General features: G+C 45.9%; 1 protein-coding gene across 1 annotated transcript in view; it reads right to left on the reverse strand.

The window, feature by feature from the left end:
• The window catches only part of LOC143808527 (alpha-1,4-N-acetylglucosaminyltransferase-like), a 130147-nt gene extending 111669 nt beyond the window's left edge, over positions 1–18478 (reverse strand). The window contains exon 1 of the mRNA XM_077291286.1: positions 18390–18478. The gene's annotated coding sequence lies outside the window, so the exon portion shown is untranslated. The remainder of the gene's footprint in view (positions 1–18389) is intronic.
• Between the last annotated feature and the right edge of the window lie 4673 nt (positions 18479–23151).

The raw sequence follows: 23151 nt of genomic DNA on the forward strand, positions 1-23151 counted from the left end.
TGTATGAAATCTGCATCTATTGTATGACTTCTTAGGCACTCTGAGGATTGAGATCGTCCCATTCTAAACAACCGCAATGGGGTCAAATATGATTCATTTATAATATATAATCGGGTCATTTTATTATTAGCCGAAGCGGACACCTTAGTTGGGGATTCAAGAATCTCTTCCCAATCCTCCTCTTGAATATCAGGAATAAGAAGTTTCCATTTTTCCCTAGCTGGTAATAAAACAGAGTCCATGCCTACTGATAACATATACGAATATAAGGTAGAGATAAGACCTTGAGGGCCCTGCGATTTAAGAATCCCTGTTAGAGGGAAGGTCGATATTATATGAGACACATTAGTATTGTGTAGAAAAGATTGGACTGCTGATCTGAGCTGCAAGTAACGAAAAAATTGGGACCTGGGTAACTCATATTTGGTCTGTATTTGCTCAAAGGACATTAGGACATTGTGGTCATATAGATCACCGATCGAGGTAACACTATGTGAGATCCAGAATTGAGTAGAAGGGTGGTTCACCAGCATTGGAAAGTAATTATTATTCCACAAGGGCATTTCGGCTATGATACCATCAAAGTGAGTCACCTTTTTAGTTTGTCTCCAGACTAGGGTTGAGCGAAACGGATCGTTCATTTTCATAAGTCGCCGACTTTTGGCAAAGTCGGCGTCTCATGAAACCCGACCCGATCCCTGTGTGGGGTCGGCCATGCGGTACGCGACTTTCGCACCAAAGTCGCGTTTCAATGACGCTAAAAGCGCCATTTCTCAGCCAATGAAGGTGGACGCAGAGTGTGGGCAGCGTGATGACATAGATCTCAGTCCCCACCATCTTAGAGAAGGGCATTGCAGTGATTGGCTTGCTTTCTGCGGCATCACAGGGGCTATAAAGGGGCGTTCCCGCTGACCGCCATCTTACTGCTGCTGATCTGAGCGTAGGGAGAGGTGCCGTTTCGTCAGAAGCAGGGATAGACAGTGTTAGGCAGGGTACATTCACCCCCAAACCGCTTGTGCTGTAGCGATTTCCACTGTCCAACACCACCTTTTGTTTGCAGGACAGTGGAAGCTACATTTTTTTTTCCTCAGCGCTGTAGCTCATTGGGCTGCCCTAGAAGGCTCCTTGATAGCTGTGTTGCTGTGTGTGTACGCCGCTGTGCAAACCAACTGCTTTTTTCAAAGCACAAATCCTGTTGTTCCTTCCTTTCTGCACAGCTATCATGTTTGTTTGTCCACACTTGTGTGCAGCAGTCCTTTTTATAGCTGCCTGCCATACTTTTCTGAGATTACTGCAGGGAGATAAAGATTGGCAAGTCTGCCTCTGTGCCAGTGCTGTGTGTGGCATCTGTCTCTCCTTGTGTGCCACCGAAAACCAGTGTATAATATTGGGCCATTTTTTTTTAGGTATACTCTCCCTGTAAAAAAAAAAAGTTAATAGTGGGAGATAAAGATTGGCAAGTCTGCCTCTGCACCAGTCCTGTGTGTGGCATCTGTCTCTCCTTGTGTGCCACCGAAAACCAGTGTGTAATACTGGGCCATTTTTTTGGGGGGTAAATTCTCCCTGTAAAAAAAATAATTAATAGTGGGAGCTGCCTGCCATACTTTTCTGCGATTACTGCAGGGAGATAAAGATTGGCAAGTCTGCCTCTGTGCCAGTGCTGTGTGTGGCATCTGTCTCTCCTTGTGTGCCACCGAAAACCAGTGTATAATATTGGGCCATTTTTTTTTAGGTATACTCTCCCTGTAAAAAAAAAAAGTTAATAGTGGGAGATAAAGATTGGCAAGTCTGCCTCTGCACCAGTCCTGTGTGTGGCATCTGTCTCTCCTTGTGTGCCACCGAAAACCAGTGTGTAATACTGGGCCATTTTTTGGGGGGGGTAAATTTTCCCTGTAAAAAAAATAATTAATAGTGGGAGCTGCCTGCCATACTTTTCTGAGATTACTGCAGGGAGATAAAGATTGGCAAGTCTGCCTCTGTGCCAGTGCTGTGTGTGGCATCTGTCTCTCCTTGTGTGCCACCGAAAACCAGTGTGTAGTATTGGGCCATTTTTTTTTCGGTAAACTCTCCCTGTAAAAAAAAAAGATATTAGTGGGAGATAAAGATTGGCAAGTCTGCCTCTGTGCCAGTGCTGTGTGTGGCATCTGTCTCTCATTGTGTGCCACCGAAAACCAGTGTGTAATACTGGGCCATTTTTTTTTTTGGGTAAATTTTCCCTGTAAAAAAAAAAAAAATAGTGGGAGATTAAGATTGGCATTTCTGCTTGAGTGCCGGTCCTGTGTGTGCCATCTGTCTCAAATTATTGTGGCACAGAAAACCTAGTGTGTAACATTGGGCCTGATTTTCCTTTCAGTGTCAGGCACCTATAAAGGTATATATAAATCCTACAGAAGTTTGAGTTCACCTTATAAGTTGTTTTACAGTAACAAATACTGTTACTTTGGTTACGTTTTGCAAACAATGAGGAAGTCTAGTGGAAGAGGTCGTGGCCGTGGGCGGTCATTGTCAGCTGGTAATGATGGTAGTGGTGGTGGATAGTGTTGAGCATTCCGATACCGCAAGTATCAGGTATCGGCCGATACTTGCGGGTATCGGAATTCCGATACCGAGATCTGATACTTTTGTGGTATCGGGTATCGGTATCGAAACAACATTAATGTGTAAAAGAAAGAATTAAAATAAAAAATATTGCTATACTCACCTCTCCGACGCAGCCTGGACCTTACCGAGGGAACCGGCAGCGTTCTTTGCTTAAAATGCGTGCGTTTACTGCCTTCCATGACGTCACGGCTTGTGATTGGTCGCGTCGCCCATGTGACCGCGACGCGACCAATCACAGCAAGCCGTGACGTAATTTCAGGTCCTGAATGCCTAATTCTGCATTCAGGACCTGAAAATTATGTCACGGCTTGCTGTGATTGGTCGCGTCGCGGCCACATGGGCGGCACGCGACCAATCACAAGCCGTGATGTCACGGAAGGCAGTAAACATGCACATTTTAAGCAAAGAACGCTGCCGGTTCCCTCGGTAAGGTCCACGCTGCGTCGGAGAGGTGAGTATAGCAATATTTTTTATTTTAATTCTTTATTTTACACATTAATATGGATCCCAGGGCCTGAAGGAGAGTTTCTTCTCCTTCAGACCCTGGGAACCATCAGGGATACCGTCCGATACTTGAGTCCCATTGACTTGTATTGGTATCGGGTATCGGTATTGGATTAGATCCGATACTTTGCCGGTATCGGCCGATACTTTCCGATACCGATACTTTCAAGTATCGGACGGTATCGCTCAACACTAGTGGTGGAGCATCAGGTGGTCGTGGTAAAAGCAGTACAGCACCTAAGTCTCGAGTTGTTGAGCCAGGTTCGTTGTCTGGCTACACAAGGCCTCGAACGCTCTCTTTTCTGGGAGTAGGAAAACCACTTTTGAAGCCGGAGCAGGAGGAACAAGTATTGGCTTTCATTGCTGACTCTGCCTCTAGCTCTTTCGCCTCCTCCTCGGAAAGTGCAAAATGTCAGAGCAGTGCATCGTCAGTGGATGCTCCCGGTCAGGAACAAGTCGCTTCCTTGTGTCCTTCACCCAGAACAACAGTGAAGGATGTGTCAGTCGACACAACAGGTTACTCCATGGAGCTCTTTACACATACCATTCCTGGGTTAGACAGTGAAACAGTTAACAGTCCATGCCCAGTAGACGTTGCATCGGACATGGAGTGCACAGATGCACAGCCACAGCCAGATTACTATGCTGTTCCTTTGACTCCGACCAGAACATTGCCCTCGCAGTGTACTGAGGCAGAATCAAAACCAGCGGAGACTATGGTGCCCCGTCACGAACGCTATACCACCGGCTTACACGGTGACACAGACGAAGTTCCACACGACATAGAAGAGGAGGTCATAGATGACACAGTTGTTGACCCAGATTGGCAGCCATTGGGGGAACAGGGTGCAGGCGGCAGTAGTTCTGAAGTGGAGGAGGAGGATCCACAGCAGGCATCAACATCACAACAGGTTCCATCTGCTGGGCCCGTATCTGGCCAAAAACGCTTGGCAAAACCAAAACCAATAGGAGGACAGCATGGCCATCTGGTTAAAGAAGCTCAGTCTGCAATGCCTGAAAAGGTATCCGATAGTAGAAAGAGTGCAGTCTGGCATTTTTTTTAAACAACATCCAAATGATCAGCGCAAAGTCATCTGTCAAAAATGTTCAACTACCTTAAGCAGAGGTCAGAATCTTAAAAGTCTAAATACAAGTTGCATGCATAGACATTTATCCACCATGCATTTGCAAGCCTGGAATAACTACCAAACGTCCCTAAAGGTTGCAGCACCCTTGGCCAATGAAGCTAGTCAGCAACGCTACATCCCTTCCCTCCCTGTAAGCCGACCATTTCCCACACCACCTGCAGTATCTGTGCAGCTTTCGTCGCCAGGCCAAAGCAGTCAGGGAATCACCAGGTTAGTAGTAGGAAACACTGCATGTAGGGCACCGGCAACAATACCATCTCCAACCCTCTCTCACTCACCCATGTCCACCGGCACCCCCGCTAGTTCCACCGTATACAGCTCTCCAGTCCAGCTCACCCTTCATGAGACTCTCGTTAGGAAAAGGAAGTACTCATCCTCGCATCCGCGTACACAGGGTTTGAACGCCCACATTGCTAGACTAATCTCATTAGAGATAGTTGAAAGCGAAGCTTTCACAGCTCTGATGGACTACGCTGTACCATGCTACGAGCTACCCAGTCGACACTTCTTTTCTAGAAAAGCCATCCCAGCCCTCCAACAGCATGTTAAAGACCGCATCGTCCATGCACTCAGGCAGTCTGTGACTACAAAGGTGCACCTGACAACAGATGCATGGACCAGTAGGCATGGCCACGGATGTTACATGTCCATCACGGCACACTGGGTGAATGTGGTGGATGCAGGGTCCACAGGGGACAGCAATATTGGGACAGTTCTGCCTAGCCCACGGTCAAGGAAAGAGTTGGCTGTAGGCGTTCGCCCCCCCTCCTCCTCTTCCTCCTGCAGAAGCGAGAGCTCATCCACAGACTGCAGTCGCACATCCACTCCATCCGCAGCTGCCACTGTTGCACACCAGGTGTGCCATTATGGGACAGCTAGTGGCAAGCGTCAGCAGGCTGTATTGGCAATGAAGTGTTTGGGTGACAACAGACACACCGCGGAAGTTCTGGCCGAGTTCTTGCAGAAAGAAACTCAGTCATGGCTGGGCACTGTACATCTTGAGGCAGGCAAGGTAGTGAGTGATAACGGAAGGAATTTCATGGCTGCCATAGCCCTTTCCCAACTGAAACACATTCCTTGCCTGGCTCACACCTTAAACCTGGTGGTGCAGTGCTTCCTGAAAAGTTATCCGGGGTTACCCGACCTGCTCCTCAAAGTGCGCAGACTTTGCTCGCAAATCTGCCGTTCGCCCGTACACTCCAGCCATATGCAGAACTATCAGCAGTCTTTGAACCTTCCCCAGCATCGCCTAATCATCGACGGTGCAACAAGGTGGAACTCCACACTGCACATGCTTCAGAGACTGTGCGAACAGAGGCGTGCTGTTATGTATTTGTGGGAGGATACACGGGCAGGCAGTTGGATGGCAGACATGGAGTTGTCAGGTGTGCAGTGGTCGAAGCTACAAGACCTGTGTCAAGTCCTTCAGTATTTTGAGGAATGCACACGGCTGGTTAGTGCAGACAACGCCATAAGCATGAGCATCCCCCTAATGCGTCTGCTGATGCAAAGTTTGACGCACATAAAGGAGCAGGCATCTGCAGCCGAGGAAGAGGAAAGCCTTGATGACAGTCAGCCATTGTCTGGTCAGGGCCGTGTAGAGGACGCGGTAGCGGGCGAAGAGGATGAGGAGGATGATGGGGATGAGTACTTTTTTAATGAGGAAGCTTCTCCTGGGCCAACAGAAATTAGTGGTGTTGCAAGGCCGGGTTCTGGTTTTTTAAGGGAGACAAGTGACGTAGATTTGCCTGTAACTGCCCCTCAAACCAGCACAACCGCAGATTTGACAACTGGAACTTTGGCCCACATGGCGGATTATACCTTACGTATCCTCAAAAGGGACACACGCATTATTAAAATGATGAGCGATGACGATTACTGGTTGGCCTGCATCCTTGACCCTCGCTATAAAGGCAAATTGCAAAATATTATGCCACATGAGAACCTCGAACAAATATTAGCAACCAAACAAGCAACTCTTGTAGACCGTTTGATTCATGCATTCCCAGCACACAGTGCCGGTGATGGTTCTCACACGAGCTGCAGGGGGCTAGATGGCAGAGGTGTTCGAGGTGCACAAATCAGAAGTGGCGTTGGACAGAGGGGTTTTCTGACCAGGTTGTGGAGTGATTTCGCAATGACCGCAGACAGGACAGGTACTGCAGCATCTATTCAAAGTGACAGGAGACAACATTTGTCCAGTATGGTTACTAACTATTTTTCATCCCTTATCGATGTTCTCCCTCAACCGTCATTCCCATTTGATTACTGGGCATCCAAATTAGACACCTGGCCTGAATTGGCAGAATATGCATTGCAGGAGCTTGCTTGCCCAGCAGCTAGTGTGCTATGAGAAAGAGTATTCAGTGCTGCTGGTTCAATATTAACCGAAAAAAGGACTCGTCTGGCTACCCAAAATGTGGATGATCTAACCTTCATTAAAATGAACCACTCCTGGATTTCAAATTATTTTGCCCCACCTTTCCCGGCTGACACCTAGCTTTCCTATAAAAAGGTCTTGCTTGTGGACTGGTCTTACTGAGTGTTCCAATCTCTTAATTAGCAGCAGCTGTTTGTCCAGCATACAACATGTTTACACCTCCCTCAATGGGAAAACTCCCCCCACGGGGCCGTGGTCTCGCCACTTGGCGCAAGCACCCGTTAGAGTGCCGTTTGTCTGAAGAGGTGGGTGTGCCCGCTTTTGGTCGACGGCACTGCCACTGGGTCCCTCATAGTACAATAAAGTGTCTCTGGCGGTGGTGGCGCGCACCCAACGTCAGACACACCGTTGTAACATGAGGGGCCCTGGGGCGGTACCGCCGGCCACAAGAGAGTTCACCCCCCCAGCTCAAACTGTGCTCTACCACGTGCAAAATGATCTCTCACAGCTCCACCAATGTTTAGTCTATGCGCTGACATCATTCAATGCCTGGCACTGACAATACCAATTTGTTGACATCTATGATGCTAGTTAAAGTAGTCTGGGTCAGTGTCCTATATTGACACCAGTAAATACTTACTGCCAAATTACTATGTCAGAAACTCAGCAGATGAGCCCACCCCTGTACCTAAGTATGCCACACTTTTTTTTTTTTTGTTGTTGTGCGAGACATTAACATCTATTTATTTTTTGTGAGTACTAACTGTGTCAGACACTCCTTGCAATCGTCCTCCGCAGACCACACCAATGCTGCCTGTGTACCCCTGCGAGATAACTCTAAGTGCCTTGAGCCTATTTTTTTGTTATTTTAGGCCTAGTTCACCTGTCTGCGGTCCCTCCTTGCAATCCTCCTCCTCCACTGACCACAATGCTGCCTGTGTATCCATGTAACCGATTTAAAACTGCCTTGAGCCTATTTTTAGTTATTTTAGGCCTAGTACGCCTGTCTGCGGTCCCTCCTTGCAATCCTCCTCCTCCACTGACCACACCAATGCTGCCTGTGTACCCCTGGAACCTATTTTAAAGTGCAAAGAGCCTATTTCTTTATTTTATGTAATATTAAAAAAGCCATGATGGACTACGCTGTCCCACGCTACGAGCTACCCAGTCGACACTTCTTTTGCAAGAAAAGCCATCCCAGCCCTCCACCAGCACCACCTCTGTTATGACCCCAATGGCAGAGGGTCTCAAAAGTACATACCAAGTCTGCAAACACAAAAAACCATCTCATAGGGCAGTGGTAACTGGGCTGACCATATATCTAATCCTAGCACCACAAATAGCAGCAGCCGGGGAACGTGCCTACATTGGTTCTAGACGTCTCGCGCCAGCCGGAGAACTAACTAACCCTAGAAGGGAAAAGATAGACCTTTCTTGCCTCCAGAGAAAAGACCCCAAAAGTTGGATACAAGCCCCCAACAAATAATAACGGTGAGGTAAGGAGAAAAGACAAACGTAAGAATGAACTAGATATTTAGCAAAGAGAGGCCCACTGACTAATAGCAGAATATAGTAAGATGACTTATATGGTCAGCAAAAACCCTATCAAAATTTCCACGCTGGATATTCAAGAACCCCCGAACCGTCTAACGGCCCGGGGGGAGAACACCAGCCCCCTAGAGCTTCCAGCAAAATCAGGAATCATATTTAGTACAAGCTGGACAAAAAAATAGAGCAATGCAAATAACCAAAAAACAAGGAAGCAGGACTTAGCTTAATTTTGCAAGATCCAAGACCAGCAGACAGGAGCAAACAGAAAGGAACTGATTACAACGATGCCAGGCACCAGACTGAGAATTCAGGAAGTTTATATAGCAACACCCCTGGACTAACGACCCAGGTGGGTGCCAAACTGAGGAAAGACAATCCCAGAGTCATATCACTAGTGACCACAAGAGGGAGCCAAAAAAGTCTAATTCACAACACACCTCCATTGTCCATGCACTCTGGCAATCTGTGAGTACAAAGGTGCACCTGACAACAGACGCATGGACCTGTAGGCATGGCCACGGAAGGTTACGTGTCCATTACGGCGCAATGGGTTAATGTGGTGGATGCATGGTCCACAGGGGACAGCCTACTAAGTCTGTCTGCAGTCCCTAATTCAAATTGTCCTCCACTGTCTAAATCTGAGCTTCAACCTTCTGGCTCTCATTAAGTGCTTTTTTAAAAAAAATTGTTGGTTGGGGCCTAATACCTCTGTTTGCCGCTCCCTGGTGTTGTCCTCCACTGTATAAAGCTGAGCTTCAGTCTTTAGGCTTTTGGCCTATAGTAGCAGATGTTAAACTGCATTTGGCCTACTAGTGTGGTTGGGCCCTTAAAACAGTGTCTGCTGCTCCTGGGTTTACTACTCCACTGAACAAAGCAATGCCGCCTGTTTAGTCCTGTTACCAATTTTGAACTGCATTTAGCCTACTTTATTCTTTGGCCCTATATCTGTGTTTAGTACTCCTCATCCTGCCCATTGCCCAGCCACTGCTAGATGAGTCTGCTGGTACATTGACCTAGACCACTACATTCCCCTTGCACTCTACACAGCCAGAATCTGACCCTGCTGAAAGTAAGGTTCCCCTTCCCGCATGTTATACCACCTTACACAGGGACAAAGAGGAAGGTGCAGATGAAAGTGCCGGTTCCTTCATCAGGTGGGGGGCATACTCGTTGGCGACGTCACTGACACAGGGCCCCTCAGAGTACGCAAAAGTGTCGCTGCTGGTGGGAGGCACCCCCACCATGCAAACACACCGCTGTACTTTGAGGGGCCCTGTGCCAGTGCCAATGCCAACGAGTGGGCCCCCCCTGCTTGCTTAGGATCACAGCACTTGCAAACTTGACATACTTACCTCTCACTGCTCCACCGCCGTGACGTAGTCCACGTTTCCTGGGCCCACTAAAACCTTGAACCAGCCCTACCCCCCACAACTTTTGCCAAATGACCCCCAATTTCCAATGCCCAACTATTATAAAGTTAATTAAGATTGACAAGCTTAAGAAACAAGAATGGATGTTTTTGGCATTAAAATGGGCACTGTAGGTGGTTTCCTGGCCTCCACTCACTGCCGACTATGCTTCCCCATTGACTTGCATTGGGTTTCGTGTTTCGGTCAATCCCCGACTTTTAGCGATAATCGGCCGACTGCACTCGACTTTGGACAAAGTCGGGTTTCGCAAAACCCCACTCGATCTTAAAAAAATCAAAGTCGCTCAACCCTACTCCAGACTGCACGTGCCAAACGGAGTAAGGGTAATAGTCTAAGAACATTAGGTTTATCCATTTCCAAAAAACCCAAGAGGCAATTGAGCTTCGCAGCATATGCCAGATGGCCTTCCGAATTAGGAAGGTGATTATTGGGCATCCACTTACTTAGATCCTTTAATTGTCCAGCCAAGTAATATAAAAAAAAAAATACGGCAATGCTGCTCCACCCATCTGTTTAGATCTATGTAGAGTAGATAGTCTTAGTTTGGGTCTAGATTTCCCCCATATAAAAGACGAAATTAATGAATTTAACTTTGAAAAGAAGGATTTGGGGATTAATACTGCACTGTGCTGTAGGGAGTAACTCAACTTCGGAAGCAGAATCATCTTAATCAAATTTATACGCCCGGAGACAGAAAGTGGTAATTTGCTCCAAATGGTGAACTTAGACTTGGCAAGTTCTAACAGCAGAAGAATATTAGATTGCAAGTCCAATTCACTATGTTTTAATATATTTATCCCAAGATATTTAAAATTGGCTACAACAGACAGAGGAGACAACGTTTCAAGATGATCTGTACGACCGAGAGAGGCAGGCATCAAAGCTGATTTTTCCCAATTTATACATAACCCGGAATATTTACTAAATGTATCTATGGTGTCAATTATATGTGGTAATGATTCTTCTGTTTTATCCATAAATTTCACCATATCATCGGCATATAATCCGATAGTCTCTAAACAGTCTGCTATACCTATGCCCTTGATAGATGGTGTGGATCTTAGACGTATTGCCAGTGCCTCAATCGCAAGAGCAAATAAGGCCGGAGAAATAGGACATCCTTGACGAGTCCCTCTTGTCAAAGAAAATGGTTCCGATGCAACATTATTTATAATTATTCGAGCTTTGGGTTTCATATAAATTACCTCAATCCACTTCTGAAATTTAGGACCAAATGTGAATTTCTGTAGGCAAGCAGACAGAAAAGACCATTCAAGAGTCAAAAACCTTAGCCGCATCTAATGAAGCCAAAGCCCATTTATTATCCGGTACCAAGGAGCTATATTGAACTATCGTCTGAACCCTCCTAATATTAATGGACGTACTCTTTCCAGGCATTATACCAGTTTGGTCCGGATGTATGATATCCAGTATCACCAAATTCAGTCTAGTGGCCAGGATTTTAATAAAAATTTTATAATCTACATTTACCAATGATATAGGGCGATATGACCCACATTCTAAAGGATCCTTCCCCTCCTTCTTAAGTATTATGATATTCATTTCATAGAAGGAATCCGGTAAAGGGCCCCCTTTCCAATTTTCCTGAAACACCTTCAAGAGAAGTTTTATCAAAATGTCCCGATACTTCCTATATACTTCTATGGGGAATCTGTCTGGTCCTGGGGCCTTCCCAGAGGCCATATCCATCTTAGCTCTATCTATCTTCTCTACAGTAAAATTGGCATCTAAAAAAGCTTGTTGAGTGGGACTTATCGTAGGAAAGCTAATGTCTGATAAATAATTTAAACATTCCAGGATATTAGAATCAACCTTGGAGCTATATAGGGATTTGTAATAATGATGAAAACATTGGAGTATGTCATCCGTTACAGTTGCTATCGAATTGTCTGGCTTCCGAATTTGAAGTATAGTATTAGAAGTATTGTGCTGACGTACGATAAATGCCAGTAATTTACTGGACTGTTTTCCCAATTCAAAGTATGACTGACGGGTAAAAAATAATTTATGCTTAGATTTAGTATCTATATATTGGTTATATAACCCCTGAGAAGACAGCCACTCCATTCTATTTTCGTTTGATTGATTAGCTATATATGATGCCTCAGAGTCTCAGTCGTTTTTCAATATCATCATCCTCTTTAGAGGTTACCCGTTTAGTATAAGAAACTGTAGAAGCCAAACACCCTCTCAAATACGCTTTCAAGGTATCCCAAAAGAGATTAAACTAGTTGGTCTACAGTTCTGTCATTGGGGCCTATCAACTTCAACCAAAATGGGTTCAGCTTCCAAAATAAACTGCGCTTTTCTAGATCAAACCTGAGTGTAAGTATTATCAGACTATGGTCTGAGATACCCTTACTCCCATGCTCCACCCGATTACTTAAATTTAAGAGGGGACTGGATGCCTTTCTTGAAAAGTATAATGTTACAGGGTATATACACTAGATTCCTTGATAGGGCGTTGATCCAGGTTACTAGTCTGACTGCCATATGTGGAGTCGGGAAGGAATTTTTTTCCCCAATGTGGAGCTTACTCTTTGCCACATGGGTTTTTTTTTGCCTTCCTCTGGATCAACATGTTAGGGCATGTTAGGTTAAGCTATGGGTTGAACTAGATGGACTTAAAGTCTTCCTTCAACCTTAATAACTATGTAACTGTGTAACCCCACCCACCCACATTGCCAAGTTACTGGAACCAAATATATAGTCTATACGGGACAAAGTACGCTTGGTGGATGAGTGGCAGGTATATTCTTTCGTATCAGGGTGACACATTCTCCATAAATCCAGCCAACCACTACTTTCCATAATCATTGATAATTGAGACAAGGAGGGGGTAACACAGGAGGTATCATCATCTATTCTGAGTCTATCAAAAGAATGATCCATGACAAGGTTAAAATCTCCCATACACAGAACATGTGCATCCACATAATTAAGTGCAAAGCTCATCGCCATTTTGATAATTGCCAGATTAGCAGGAGGTGGGTTATAGACACATATTATGACATATTCTTTTGAGTTAACCAAAGCATGTACAAACACAAAACGGCCCTCCGGATCCCTCCGAGCCTCTTTAACCTCCCATCTAACATCTTTAATGTATCAATAAGGACACCCCCCTAGAGTAGCTAGTGTGAAATGTATGTATAAACCATTGTACCCAAGATTTTTGTACATAGCCGGCCGAGTCTCTAGTCAAGTGAGTTTCGATCAGGGCCACAATGTGGGGATGGTATCGTCTAATCTGAGAAAAAAACCTTAATTCTTTTTTGGGGAGAACCGTGACCCCTCACATTCAAGGACATACATATAATTTCCGATCCCATGTCACCCCGTCCAGACATGGTATACATTGTCACACATGTCACAGCTAAAAATTCCAGACATCTACATCGGTTTCTCGGCAGCGGTTTCTGTATAAACCTTAACTAACAAAACTAAAACATGAACGAATATAGTAAAGTTCCAGAAGTAGCACAGTCTCAAACTCCTGTCGCAGATCATAAAAGAGGGTACTTCCACTGAACACAGTGTCCAGTATTGTTATTAAATTGGACGATGGTGGAAAAAGCTCCTATCATTACACATATACATCTGAGGATAACGATGAACAAATCAGGATTTCTTTCCGTGTGCCCCTGTATGAGACCTTAACCACTCTTCAGCCTCAGCCGGGGTCGTAAAAACACGGTGGATTCCTCATGGACAACTCTGAGCTTAGCTGGGTAGAACATTGAATATTTAATGTTTCTCTCTCTAACAAGTTTCTTAATCTCTGTGAATTGAGCTCGTTGTTTCTGAAGCTCCATAGTGAAGTCTGGAAAGATTGAAATTGTGGCATTATTGAATTTAATGGGAATTTTCTGCCTTGCCATACGGAATATGGTGTCTCTGTCTGTAGTTTAAGAGGTGCGCCAAAAAAGGCCGTGGCAGACTGCCCAGGGGAAGAGATCTTGTTGGAACTCTATGAGCTCTTTCTACAGAAAAAGTTGAGGAAAATTCATCTCCCAGGTTAACCTTGAGTCATCCTTCCAGAAATTATTCAGGCCGTTGCCCTTCTGAGCGTTCTGGTAATCCAATGATTTGGATATTATTGCGATGCATTCTATTCTCCAAGTCATCCGCTTTCTGCCTCCAAGCGTTTATTGAGCCAGACACCTTTGCTAATTTAGCCTCCATAGGTGTAAGGTTGTCTTCCAGGCGGGATACTCTCGATTCAACCTCCGTGATACGCCCCTTTATAGTTTGCATGTCCTGTCGAAGAAGTCCCACCTCAGAACATACCTCATCTATTTTCCCAGTTAAAGATGTCCTGGTTAAAGATATGGCCTGCATTCGTTTTTCAGATGCCTGCCTCAAAGTTAAATCTTCATAATCACCACTCTCTTCACTGTCGGAGGCACGATTTCCACATTGCCCTGCGACTTTAGCATTTTTTGAAGCAGTATTTGAGGAACTGTTTCTGAGAGACTTTGAACTATCAGTGGGATCAGTTCTTGCGAATTCTTTAAGTTTGTCAGCCACCCCGGCGCCTTTCAAGCGACTCATGGTTAACGTTTGCAGGATCCAATAGGCTAATTAAATATAGTCCCTTTTCTCCTTTATTTCTGGCAGAAACCGCACTTTAATGAGATATGGATGTTATAGAGAGCAATATAGGCAGATTGAGAGTAGCACCAGTGGATTTAGGAATCTTACACAGTCTAAAAGTTGCTTTATTATTTATAGTGCAGGTCCCAAGGAAAAACCAAGGAGAGAGCAAAGGAAGATACAAGGTCTCCAGCCTGGAGGCTAATATATTCAGCCAGCAAAGTCTTGCTCCAAGCACAGCTTCCTCCACTAAGAAGCGTATCAAGAAATCCCAGCAAAGAGACCGATGCGCTGCTCTATTTGTAAGCCCTGCAGTGCCCACAGCCTTTAGCTCCAGGTAGCAGAAACATTAATAAAAGCATGAGAGCACATGTAATGGTAGGCGCACAGAAGCCAGTAGTGTCAGTAATGAGGGGGCGCGGGGCTCATTTCTCAGAGCACACACCGCCACTTCCCCTCTAAATACCTTCGTTGGTCTCTGCAGAGATGGAATCTCCCACACTGCAGCACAGGCTGTTAGTGCACCCAGTCTGCCGGCCCTGCCTCCCATCTGGGTTCAGCGGAGCCTGACCTGCCAGAGCAGCACACCGCACTTCTCCAGGAGCTGGGGGTCTCCAGGGGCACAGGGAACTGCAGCACCACTCGCTAAGTCCTCTCCGAGTGATAAATGAGCAGGATACATTGCAGGATAATGGGAGCTCTGCCGAGATGCGTCCTCTGTTCCTCTACATCACCCCGCCCCTCACTTAAACAATTTTCAATCACATATTATGGTAGGTTGACACTCCCCTTTTTCTACATATACTACCATGAGACCTTGAGCTTTGAGCTCCACTCTCCCCACTTTAATGACAACTTCTTTGTACCCCACATGTGTCAGAGATTGACCATTACTTGCTATGAATGACAAGTCACCATCAGGGCATCAGGTGAAATCAGCATCAGCCCAATATCTCTGGTACAGTGATGGGGCACTGTTGTTACATGTGATCCAGTGTAAAGGAGGGTGTTTAAGGGGATACCATCAATTACAATGGGTATAAGCGGACGTCCTTCAACATACTTATTTCTCCAGTTAGTTGGACCAGATTGTCTTACTCCTGGGGGTTGGTCCCTGCCCCCAAGGGTTGCCCATTTAAAGGACATTCCCTTTCGATATGATCAACCTTTTCACACTGTCTGCAGATGGGTCTTCTGGAAGGGTCGAATCGATCAGTAGATCTCCTGCTTCCTGCTGGTGTGGGTCAGTCGTCGCTGCTGTTGCATCCTCATCGTCCGTCACCATAGGAGATCATTGGGGCTCAAGGCTAATTGGATCCCTTCTGTGGGGTAACAGTTCTGGAGAGTCTGAACAATTTTACATAAAGCAGCCACACTTTTAGTCAGTTCCTGTACTTGCAGCCGTAAATCTGCAGTAGAATCATCAGCTTGAGTCTGAACGTAATGAACTGCAGGCACCTGGGGTGAGAACACTGCCCCCTGGTGGTATGTAACTGCCGAGTGTTTAACTGGCTCAGTGCAGACATAGGCAGATTCCTTTAGGATATGGATGTGTTGGGCTCCTGGGGGTCCAGTCGCCACAGAGTACTGGACCTCACCCAGAGGTGTGGGATTCTGCTCTCAGGTAAAGAGGAGGGCATGGCACAGAACCCTACACCTGCATCCAACACAATTCAGTCAGGGCCAGGCTGGATAGGAAAGGGTGTTGGAGGAGTGGGTGGAGTAGGTAGAGTAGAGGAGGAGCTTGTAGAAACACCAGCTTAGGTGGAGATTGAGAGAGAAGTGGAGCTGAGCAGACATGGGGGTCTGCAGCTCCTGGCAGACAGAAACAGACAAAAAGGAGCTCCCAGAGAGAGAGGGAGCTGAAGGAAACTGAAACTACAGAAAGAACCGAAGGAAGGGGTCCTAGAGGCACAAGTAGTGAGAAGACCCCCCATGGGGCTTGTATCCACTCTGACCATCATCGATTGGAGGGACCAGGTCACAGTGAGGGATCGGCCCTCAAACTAGTGGAGAAACTAAGAACTCAGCTAGCTAACCGGAGGCTGTGGCTTTTGCAAGAAGCCACACTTCTAACCCTTTCGCTGAAAAGGCAGCCGTATAGGATTCAGGGAGGACTTAGCACTCACCGCCTGGTGGAATCCATGGCTGCTTGCTTGGGACACTGTGGCAAGCACAGGGCAGGAGAGGCGATAGCCAGCGCAGAAAGACGGCCAGAGAAAGGAACATGGAAGGAGGGTTATGGAAAGTGCACCCAAATTGCTTGAGAGCTGGTTGGACCACAAACCTGGAGGATACAGCACCCCAGCTGGGGCAACTAAGAACTGTGAGTAAAGCATTGGAAACTTCACCCCACTATGTCCTCGCATTTATTTACTGCACCATCCACCCTGCACTACAGCCGCCACATCCATCATCGGCATCACCATCATCATTTACAACCTAAGTGACCTGGGACTAAAACTCTGCCTGTGGAGAGCTGTACCAACTCTGCTACATCACCATCAGTTCCAGTGGACCTCTTTAAACAGCATCGGCTAAGGCTATGTTCACACTATGCGGTTTTCGCTGCGGATTTGCAGCTGCGGATCCGCAGACGTTTTCCATGCAGGGTACAGTACAATGTTACCCTATGGAAAACGAAATCCGCTGTGCCCACTATCCTTTTTTCGGCTTGAAAATCAGCGCGGATTTTCAGCGGAAAAAAAGAAGTAGCATGTCAATTCTTTCTGCGGATTCCGCTGCGGGTTTCCACCTGCACCAATAGGAAAAAGCAGCTGGAAACCCGCAGTGGAATCCGCAGTAGAAAAAGGACTGAAAACCGCAGTGAAAACCACAGCAGGTTTTGCACTGCGGTTTTCACAAATCAGGACCTGAAAAATCCGCAGCGAAAAAAGGATCGTGTGAACAAGCCCTAACATCTTTTATTTGCCGAATACCACAGGTGGCATCACAAACATTTATCTCCTAATAATAATAATAATCTTTATTCTTATATAGCGCTAACATATTCCGCAGCGCTTTACAGGATTGCACACATTGTTGCTGTCCCCATTGGGGCTCACAATCTAAGTACCCTATCAGTAGGTCTTTGGAATGTGGAAGAAAGCCGGAGTACCCAGGGGAAACCCACGCAAACACGGAGAGAACATACAAACTCTTTGCAGATGTTGTCCTTAGTGGGGCTTGAACCCAGGACTCCAGCGCTGCAAGGCTGCTGTGCTCTCCACTGAGCCACCGTGCTGCCCAACTTTATTCCCATTTCAATTCCCCTTTTACTTGGATGCCCAGAGCCATGGACCAGGTCACTGCTGCCATGACCACATTCCCTTTAGGAACTGGCCTGGTACCAAGTATCCCACGGTCCTAGTGGGTACTCCAGATAGATCTGTCCTTAAACTAAGCAAAGTCCATTTCAGGGTTTTGCAATGACATCATGCGCAGTTGAGTCCGATTAGAGTCAGATGAAAGACGCTCAATGAACTGATCTTTCAGCATTTTTATTCTCATCTCTAAGGGTACTGTCACACAGTGGCACTTTGGTCGCTACAACGGTACGATCCGTGACATTCCAGCGATATAGTTACAATATCGCTGTGTCTGACACGCTACTGCGATCAGGGACCCCGCTGAGAATCGTATGTCGTAGCAGATCGTTTGAAACTTTATTTCGTCGTCAAGTGTCCCGCTGTGGCGGCATGATCGCATCGTGTAACAAAGGTGTGCACAATATTCCCAATGTCCCGTATGACTTCTACATCGCAACTACATCATGAAATTATCGCTCCAGCGCCGTGCATTGCAAAGTGTGACCACAGTCTACGACGCTGGAGCGATAATCAAGCGACGCTGCAACGTCAGGGATCGTGCCGTCGGAGCGATCAAAGTGCCACTGTGTGACAGTACCCTTACACTGTCTGGATCAATTTGTTTAATGGCCTACTGTGCCTCCTGCAGGTTAAGAGCATAATCTCTAACAGTGACCTGTGACTTCTGTTGGCAGCTAAAAAAGCACATCTTTGTTTCTGAAGCAGCACGGGTGTCAAAAGTGTCCCTTAGTCCAGCAAAAATGTCTTTTACAGTCTTTTTATCAGTCGCTGATCAACATTTAACTTCTCTCTGGGCTGTGCTACTGAGCTGACTTGTAAGTATACTCACTTTCTGCTCCTCTCACATAGGGTAGATTTCAAACAGTCTGCGCAGCTTCTCCTTGAAGTCACTTAAGGTGTATGATTTCCCTGTGTACTGTGGCAGCCATGCCGCACCCAGTATATAAGGAATTGTTAACGGCATTATGGGAGCCACAGCTGCTGCACCTTGAGGCTATGTGCACATGTCAGGATTCTTTGCAGAAATTTACTGAACAAAACCGAAAATTTTCTGCAGGAAATCCACATGCGTTTTTGTCGCATTTTTTGTGCGTATTTTTCGCGTTTTTTCCGGAGCTTCCCAATGCATTAAATAGTGGGAAATCCACAAAAAATCTGCAAAATTAATGAACATGCTGCGTTTTTTACCACGATGCATTTTTTTTTTCACTGAAAAAACAACATGTGCACAAAAATTGCGGATTGCATTCTATTAATAGGATGCTTAATGGATGCATTTTTTTGCAGTTTTATCCCGTTTTTATAGCAAAAAAAGACACAAAAAAACCATGAAAAATCCGGAACGTGTGCACACAGCCTGAGGGTCGCCGGTATTAGGCATCTTCCCCCATAGTTAACTTTTGCAGGGGTGTGACTCACTGCTCTGGCTGCTGCAGGTGGTTGCTCCTGTGAGATCCTGGGTGGCCGGGGTATCGAGCGGTGTGTGCCAGTAATGCTCTACCCACAAATATTTCCTGAGGGAGTAATATGGCAGAAGACAAGGAAAGTCACTTTACCATTTTCTGAAGTCCAAATACAGTTTCAGAGGATGGAATACAACTCTCACCGGGTATATAGTCTGTTCTGCACAATGGGAATTATCTTTCTCTGATGTGATTCAGAATAAAATCCCTGCTGCTCTAATCCCTTCTGGGACAAAGGTTTCCTGGAGTCTGAAACTTCCAGTACAGCCTAGTACTCACTGCATTTTCTCCCCGGCAACTTGCAGAATGAATCCTATATGAAGCACCTTTGTTCTTACACAATCTCTCACTGATTCTCTGTAGCTACAGAGCTCCTGGGAAAAATATTTAACTTCTGGTTATGAAAGCCACACAGCATCTCAGCTTACCACCCGACTCTTGAAGTCTGGATGGCCTAGGAGCTGATACCCTGATCTTTCTCAGCACAGTCCCTGGAGGAAGCACATATCTCTCCTCCCTGAACATTCTCCATTTTATTTCTACTGTCTCTTCACAGACTAACTACGCCCATCCCCTCCCAGTTAGGGTATCTGTGCAAAACTATAAGCTTCAGGCAGAGTAAGGGATTGGGGTAAAGTGTGTGCAGTTGTCCCCAGCAGAGAAAGCATAACTCCCATCATTTACAAAAAACACATAAAATAGTACATATGTGACCATTTTGTGGTGACACAGACCAAGGATGCACAGTTGAACTCCACCACCTCCAATCTGTTGGCCACGAAAATGCTGCCTTTCTGCCTGGTAGATATAGACAGTGTCCAAAAGCTGATACCATCTCAGTCCCCCAGTACCAATTGCCCAGTTGCCATTACTTTTTTAAGAAAGCTGTGTCTGCTCTACACCAGCATGTTGCAGACAACATCACCCATTCCTTGACTAAATCTATGTCTGCTAGGGTGCGTTTCACCACAGGCACTTGGACTAGTAGCATGGTGGTCTGAGCTGGACGAAGAAATGCAAAGATGAAGGACTTCAACCAGAAATGTCACTGTTATGTCAGTGTGTCACCTGTGCACTGACACTATACACTGTACATAGCTCCTGTGTATAATATTACTGGTGATCCCTTTATTACCTGTAAACTATATACAGAGATCCTGTGTATAATGGCACTAGTTATCCCTGTATTACCTGTACACTATACACAGCTGAGAAGGAGGTAGGGGAGTGGGGGATGGTAGGAGATGTTCACGCTGGTGGCTACATACCATATTTTGCAGATTATAAGATGCACAGGATAGGAAGACGCACCCCAAATTTTGAGGAGAAAAATGGGAAAAAAACTGTTTTTAATAAAAAGGTAGTGCTTCTTATAATCCATGCATCTTATTGCTTACCAGGGGTGGTGGCTGCAGCGTATCAGGATCCCACGGTCACTGCTGGAGGAGGCAAAAATGGAGCATTTCTGCAGGCTGGGAAGAGGGGGTGTTTGGATGTGCGCCGCTGCCAGTGTTCGGTGGTGCAGGAGCTCTGCCGACATTTTGTGAGAGCCCAAAGCCCCCCACAATTACATGGTTTACTATGCGTTGGACTCTGGGAAAATGGCTGCCGGGAGCGGCGCATGTGCAGATGGAGATACGCAGGGCAGCACGGTGGCTCAGTGGATAGCACTGCAGACTTGCAGCACTGTAGCCCTGCCACAGGGAGATAGAAGGGAAGGCAGCGGACAGCCGCCATTGTGAGAGGATTCTCACTGTATTTCTGGGAGGGCAAGTCATCTCAGAGGGAAGAAAACATTTCAGTCACTGAGGTGTAACTGAGTGAGGGTTTCCACAGAGAGAGAACCTGAAAGCAGCCAATATCACACTGAGAAACTGCCTTTCTGCAAATGTTCATCTGTAAGACCCCTGTCACACATCAGTTTTTTGCCGTCAGTCACAATCCCTCGGCTCGATGGATCAACGGATCCATTGCAGATTGTGAAAAACTGGTGCAACGGATTTGTTTTTTCTACAGATCCGACTAGCAGATCTGGGGAAGAAATGGATCTGTCGCATCAGTTTTTTCATCTGTTTCTTCCATTTTTTATGTATCCATTTTTTAAAAACGCCAAATGGGAGGCTCCCAAATGTTATTTATTGAATACTGAAAACCTATATATTATATGTATTGTTTCTACACCCCATCTTTGACAGGTTGTAGAGCAAGTGGCAAAAATGGAAGGTGTGATTGCAAACATTGTGAAGATCCATATGGATTTTAGTTTTGAGGTGAATCGTTTGGAAGTGATTGTTCTTGAAAAGGAGCGAGCAAGACAGCGCATCATGCGCCTGCGTCGGCATCGCTTTTGGATCCACCCAATCACTGCACTGAGAATGACACGTGGGGTGTTTTCTACATTATATATGGAGTTGAGAGGAAACCATGAGAAGTTTTTTAACTATGTTTGCAAGAAAGCGGAAAACTTTGATATTTTGTTTGCACGTGTTGGAGATTTCGTCCGTGGAAATTACAAATTTGCAGAGTACTTTATTTCACCGCAAGGAAGGATAGAATGGCAGGATTAGATGGTTTGATATCTTTGTCTTTTGATATAGTGTATGTTGGAGTACCAAACTTACTGCAGTTTTCATATTTGTGATTACACTATGAGTTTTTTCTAGTAAAATTTTGTACTTTGTTACCCCAAGTATTGTACTTTGTTATCCAAAATATTGTTGTTACGGAACCCCCCAGCACCCAGTATATGCTGTGCAGTCATATGTATGTATAATAGGTTCCATGTGAAATGCATCAGTCCACAGGCTGCGCCCCTGGGCAGAGGGGACAAAATATCCCCCTTCTGACCTCTCCCACCTTTGTAATTCCCACAGTAAATATCGGCAGGCTCCGGCCACCTGCGGCTATTGTAATGTATGTCTGGCCTGCCGCTTTTGAATTGCCCTGCCCTCTGTATCTGTTGTGATATTTATTCTGTGTCCTGTGAGTAAAGAGTTGTCACACTGGAAATACGTGGAGAAGCAGTGATATTTTATATGCGCCCATGTAATGAAGCCATTCCAGTCAGCGTCCTTCATTCAGAATCCAGCCAAAACAGAGTGGACCTTCTAAAACACGGGGTGATACTGAAAGAGGTACTCCAGCATGGTAGACCCCGTTACAATTGTACCTTATCATTAAATAAATGAAAGACAACTCCCGAACTGTGACTGACGGCAAAAAACTGATGCGTGAAAGGGGCTGAAAATCTGTCAGTTGTTTTGGATGCTATACAATATAAGCATCATCAATGGAATATTCGTGGAGATTTGAAAGTGATTGTTCTGCTAATTTGAAAGTGATTGCTCTGGCACCTGCGCACTGCAGTACTTTGCTCTGCCCTCAATAGAGCAGATAAGTACGCCTGCGCAGGAGCACGGTGCCAAGTAGACTGTGTGGATGATGCAGCGATATGTCATCCACACGAAGCAAGCAGGAGGGTGGCGTCGCAAGCAGATGGGAGTCGCCGTACCTAGAAGAGAGACACCCCTTGGATCAGACAGCCATGCAGGTGAGTATAATAAAAGTTATTTTTCTTCTTTTGCAGGTTGGATTGGGGGCAGACATATAGAATTATACAGTAGAATGCTGTATATTAGCCTTGAAAGGTGATGACTAGTGTTGAGCGATACCGTCCGATACTTGAAAGTATCGGTATCGGAAAGTATCGGCCGATACCGGCAAAATATCGGATCCAATCCGATACCGATACCCGATACCAATACAAGTCAATGGGACTCAGGTATCGGACGGTATTCCTGATGGTTCCCAGGGTCTGAAGGAGAGGAAACTCTCCTTCAGGCCCTGGGAACCATATAAATGTGTAAAATAAAGAATTAAAATAAAAAATATCGCTATACTCACCTGTCCGACGCAGCCGGGACCTCGGCGATTGTAAGCGGCAGCGTTGTTTCTTTAAAATTCGCGCTTTTACTTGCTTACGTGAATTCCCGGCTTCTGATTGGTCAGGGCGGCCATGTTGCCGGGACTCGGACCAATCACAGCAAGCCGTGACGAAATTACGTCACGGCTTGCTGTGATTGGTCCGCGTCCCGGCAATATGGCGCCGTGACCAATCACAAGCCGTGA

The sequence above is a fragment of the Ranitomeya variabilis genome, chromosome 2 (genome assembly GCF_051348905.1).
Source record: "Ranitomeya variabilis isolate aRanVar5 chromosome 2, aRanVar5.hap1, whole genome shotgun sequence".
Taxonomy (NCBI): Eukaryota; Metazoa; Chordata; class Amphibia; order Anura; family Dendrobatidae; genus Ranitomeya; species Ranitomeya variabilis.